Source organism: Botryllus schlosseri, chromosome 6 (genome assembly GCF_051294905.1).
Source record: "Botryllus schlosseri isolate E-star chromosome 6, Bs_hap1, whole genome shotgun sequence".
Taxonomy (NCBI): Eukaryota; Metazoa; Chordata; class Ascidiacea; order Stolidobranchia; family Styelidae; genus Botryllus; species Botryllus schlosseri.
Window position 1 is genome coordinate 19,388,340 of NC_137241.1, and position 5,885 is coordinate 19,394,224.

General features: G+C 39.3%; 1 protein-coding gene across 2 annotated transcripts in view; it reads right to left on the bottom strand.

Annotated features, from left to right (window-relative positions):
• The window catches only part of LOC145441406 (uncharacterized), a 118,617-nt gene that overhangs the window by 15,165 nt on the left and 97,567 nt on the right, over positions 1-5,885 (bottom strand). The window lies entirely within an intron of this gene.

Below are 5,885 nucleotides of genomic sequence, written 5' to 3' on the forward strand. Positions count from 1 at the left end.
TCGAATATTCCAAATTTAGCTTACCCATGAATCAAAGGAATATTGTACGTGTAAGTAGTAGCCTATTGTGAATTAGATCAGGGGTGTCAAAACTTTTCGGTCAAACGGCCACATGAAATTTACGAACCATTGCGCGGGCCAATGTTAATGACCTTTTTTAGTCGTCCGATAGGAGCGAGCCAGGTTAGGTAACGGTGAGTTATCTACACGCATCAAAATCGAAAACATGACACGAAATACTCAGTGTGTATTAATGTCTTACCCGCGTCATACGCGAAAATTCTTCAAAGTTACTAAGTGTATAATTACTTTTATTAATTAAAGAAAATCCCGTGACGCCATTTTAGGCCTTGTGCATCGCGGCATCGATATTGTATTGTATAGTTCAGTTTCAATTACTTCGTATCTTTCATTATCTTTGTCTTTCGTGTCCTTCTTCGTTCGCTCCAATCGTTCACTTTCACTCACCAGTCACATGCTCTCTCGCATGTATCCAAATTCTATTGGTACCGACTTTTTACAGCGTGGCTTACTGTGTTTCGGTCAACACGCCCCTATACACCCAAATCATGCCAACAAAACCACTTCGGAAAATTTTTGAAGTGTCTCCATCCTTTTATAATCTATTATAGCCACTATTTGTGTATATTCCTTCGTTTTGTTAGTGTGTTTGTACGTCCAATAAGCAATTATGAGTATTATTACACAGCAATTTTGAGTAAAACGAGAAATCACGAAACATGACGTTTCTCAAAAGGGACACTTCAATAGAAATTTTTGTATTGTAGTGATTGGTTTGGAATAACAAAACACAGTACATAAAATTTTTTACTCAAATTTGATTTTGCAAAATTTTGTTCTATGGTGTTATTTTTGGTCCATGAAAAGATAAGATTTCTCATTTCACAGGCGCAAGTAACGCAAACAAAACCACTTCTGACGGTTTTTAAAGTGTTGATTTGTTACTTGATGCATGAGTAAGCTATATTTGTTCATATCAACCTTTTCATTCGCGTTTTCCTACCTCCAATAAAGAATTATTGTGATTATTGCGGAGAAATTATGAGTAAAATCAAAAATTAGAGAAATTGACATTTCGTCTAAATTTGGGAGACTTCGGGAAAAATTCTGATATTTTTGTAACTAGATTGGAATACTAAAACACAATACATAAATTTTTTTAGCTAACTAAAACTTTTGAAAAATTTTGTTACATGGTGTAGTTAGACCTAATTTCGTAAGTAAGGCGTATTTTTAATTTATAATTTTCAGGAGGAGGTACGAATATGAAAAACAAGAAGCCGAGTGACAATAAATCGCGCAAGGCGCGAAAAATATTTCAAGTTGAATTAATCCGCCGCGAAATATTTTACTTTATGGTGATATACGAAGATCCACTAAGTCAATGCATCCGTAGCTCATGTTTTAGTCATCAACATCCCCTCCCTCTCAAGCTAATCAACCGTTACTGGGGCAGTTCATTTTTTGATAATATAATTGATTTCGAAAATTAACCCGCGGACCACTCAAAAACCTTCTCCGGGACCATGCGTTGGCAACTCCTGTTCATATGTAAAATCATTGTGGGTTCAGGTAACTTTCTACATGTTCACATGTCTTTCGTACTACCGATGCAACAAGCCTTCAGCATGAAATTGTCAAGGAAGCTGTGTAACGCACATAGGGAAATAGGTGCTCCCACCACACATAGGTTGTTCAATAGCACTGTTCAATAATAAAAAAAGGGTGCAATAAAAAAATAAGTTCAGGTAGTAGTACAAAACGCAGGGAAAGTGGTGGTTTTGGGGTAAGCGGTCGCCTAGGTCCCCTGGTTGATTTGCGCGCCTTTTCAACTGCTATCATTTTCTGAATAACCACGGAATCGTTGTATCCATAAAGAATATGGTACTGTACCGTAAAGAGGGGTCGATCATCAAGTCTCATTTTAATAATCATTTGGCGAATAACCGTGAAAATTCATGTACCCATGTTGAATATGGTGCCGTAAACAGAGGTGGGTCAAAGTAGTCAAGAAAGCTATTCAAGTAGAAGTAGAAGTAGCGACGCAACATTCTACTCAAGTACAAGTAGAAGCACTTCCTTTAAAAGCAGCTTAAATCTACTTTAAGTAGAAGTAGAATTGATTGACTTTAAATCTACTCAAGTAAGTAAGTAGCTGTTGAAAAATATCGTAATTCGTTAAAATGGACTGTCAAAAGCTGCAAATATATTGAGCTATGCGAAAGGTGCAGAGCTTGATTCTGATGCATCCCAGGAGGAATAAATTTTCGACAGCATAAGCATTCGTCCGCATCATGGAGCGAAAATAATAGCATTGATATGAAATGCGATGCTAATCCTCCGTTTACTCGAACACCACGATTTAGAAAACATCATGGTATGGCGCCTTCTCCCATATTATAAGGCCCGCAGTATTGGCCGAGGAGCAATGCGGTAAAGTTGTGTCGGATACGGTGTTAACACTTTGCGTGATTAGTAAACGTTAATAAAAATATGGCTGATCGTAAAAATGCCGTATAGTGTAGCTTTATCATCGGAAAATAGAGGCATTACTACACTTGCTTTTATACTTCAACATATGCTCTCCAGACAAAAGAACTGAAACTAATTAGAACTCAAAGTATGATACTTGGAATTGAAAGAGAAATATAAATACTAGGCTACTTCTAAAAAGCGGAAAATACATTCCATGTTTCCATGTTTCAACAGTGGTCTGCTAAAACAGGTCTAAAGCTAAAAAAAGTCAGAGTCCACTTTTCCAGATTAGGACACGCCATGGGCTGCTAGATTACAATATCATAGGTAAATGCCAGATTGCGAAACGGCACTTTCAGACGCTATGATGGGCCATATTTATTGTGATGAAATATTTCAAATGGACGACAATGCAGTGTGAACGGAACCACGCAACCCGTTACCTAAATTATATTCACCGATACGTTCGTGAAATTATATTGATGTATACTGTGTGCGAAGCGCGACGAAAATTCTTGGCTTTCCTTAACTTTTATGAAAATTAAATGTTAATACTCCGTGAAAACAGCCCCGAAATTCCTCAGGGTATTTTTCTGATTGAAAGTAAACTACTTCTACTTGACAAACTGAAAATAGCGAATAGTAAGTAAGTAGACCACAAAACATTACGAAGTAGAAGAAGAAGTAGCGGTAAATTAGATCTACTTGCGTAAGTACCCAAGTAGCGAAAAACTACTTGAGTACTTCAAAAAGTAGAAGTACTTCGTTACCGACCACATCTGGCCGTAAACAGTGGTCTATCATTAAATTTCTGCACCCGTTACAAGAGCTCACTCCTGCATTTTTGCACCCGTTACAAGGGACCCTCCTACATTTACGCGATTTTTAGTTATCAAATAGTTTTGCGAATAACCATGAAAAGACATGTATTCATGTAGAATATGGCACCGTAACGGTGGTTGATCATTAAATTTCTGAACTTAGTCTGATTTTATGAGGGTACCTCCACCAACATTTACGCGATTTTTAGTTATCATTTTGCGAATTGGCGTGAAAATATGTACCTATGTAGAACATGGTACCATAATCAGGGGCCGATCATTAAAATCTGCACCCGTCAAACAGATGGTTCTTAACCATGTCGCCAGCGACCCCTTGGGGCGACGATGTATTTAATGTTTCCACGAATGCTGTGGTTACTCTGTTACATCTTAATTGTGTTTTTTACGCTTCATGCTTGTACTTTTAGATAGCAAAATCATCTTAACACAATCGATCACACTAGATTGGGGTTCGCCCACCAGCACACTGCGTCCGGAAATATGGAAGCGTGGTTGTGTACCCCTTTTGAGAGTGGAAGCCATTTGTACAGATATGATTTGAAGCATTCTGACCAGAATTATTACCTAAATATTATTGTTTTCGAGAACTACAAAATAGCCCACAACGTCACCGAAGCAGGGTGTGTACAATTAATTGGCCCCGAGGTATGAGCCTGTACTGAACAGCTGTTATAGGAACCATGATTTTATCGCCGAAATAGTGCATACAATTATCAGATCTCAAATTTGTCGAGTGGTCATGGAGATCGATTCAAGCGCGAAATATTTCCAATGGTCAAGTCACTCAAGTGTAAACCCTGAAAAAATTGGACGGACATGGACCTCTACCCTATCGCCTTTGGTACAGTCCTTAAAACATGGGGGGCGCCAAACCATGAAAATTTCCGAAAGGTGACGTTGGAAGAAAAAAAATTAAGGAGCGGAGCCGTTCAGAAGGAACCCCTGGAAGTTTCGCCTATAGGGCCCTCCTAATCCCAATCCTAATCCTAGGGCTCTAAATATAAACGTATTGAAGTAGGTAGATAGGAAACTAGTCGACAGCGACGAAATCCGGTTGATATTCAGTCCGATAAAATTATGTTAATTCTATATATGGAATTGTCAGGTCCTAGGCCAGGGGTTGGGAACCTTTTTCGACCGAAGAGCCATATGCCAATCAACTGTTACGTCACAATTGAAAATTCGTGACGTATTGGTAGCACTGATATATGGGATTCGTATTGTGCGTCATATTTTGCTGCTCACATGCGGAGGTGGAGTCAAACATGGTCACAACAACGGTACCTATACCCACTGTAGGGTGTGATATGTCAGTGACGTGCGAGGAGGGGAGACAAGTGAGTCGGGGATGAGTGAAGGAGATGCTTTTTATCAGTATATTCTATCGATGTTTATGAATCACTAGATTTTAAACATTTTTATTCCAAAAATCATGTGATTTTCACATGTATTGATGGATAATTGAGCGTGAAACGAGAGGTAAGGCACAGATGAGGCTCAGATGTACCAAGCCTGACCTGTGATAGCGCAACTCATCGCAAATAGCTCAGAATTTCTAATCACTGAAATTAAGCAAATGTAACTGTAGCGCTGATTCGGAAAATCTAAATATTGAGCGACTTCTAAGGTATTCAGCGCAACATGACGTTGTATTACACGCCTACGCCATACATTATTACGGAGTAGCTAAAAGGCTACTTATCAATCAAGAACATGGATAGCTATGGCGTTGTTTTTAATTTGAATCTTTAACTGCGAATGTCACTTCCAAGGCAGTATATTTCTTGGCGTAGATGAGGAAGACAATGTTTGTTTGACAACTCCATTGTCCTACAAGCGTCGTCCTGTCTGTTATTCTCTTTGATCAATCGTGTAATCCAAGATTTCGAGGCGCGCGATGGAAGATAGATCGAATTCGCGATTGGTGTTAGTCGCCGACGCGACAGCAACTTAAATCTGGGGATTCTGAAAAGGGGGTAACGAGCCCCTAACCGCGGATACCCCATTGCCTTGACATCTCAAATACATGTTTATGCTGACACCAGAATATTTATTCTGGCCGTCATGAACATTTACTAACAAGTTGCTGCAATATTGATAAATTCGTGAAAGAGCCGTATGTTATACCCAAAAGAGCCGTATACGGCTCGCACATCATAGGCTCCCGACCACTGTCCTAGGTCCTACCCATTCTCGATATTATATTTTTGGGCATGTGCTATGGCTATATGAATTTCCCATTAACACATCACTATACACACTGTACCAGTGCACAGCGCACAACTGCACGCACATGCTCACGCAATTCTCAATATCGGCCGGGAGCATCTGCTGTAAGAGTTCAATTCCTGATGACAAATGAAATGAAAGTTACGCTCGCGATGGTCATCTCGTCCGGCGATTATAAATCAAACAGATATCGTGTGAGTTTAAATGAATATCCTGTTTCTGTTTTACATTCATAGCTTCGACTGCTACAATTGATTGGGCATTCATACATCCGCATCTTCACAAGACGCTGAGTCAGTATGCTATTTTCCGGACGCA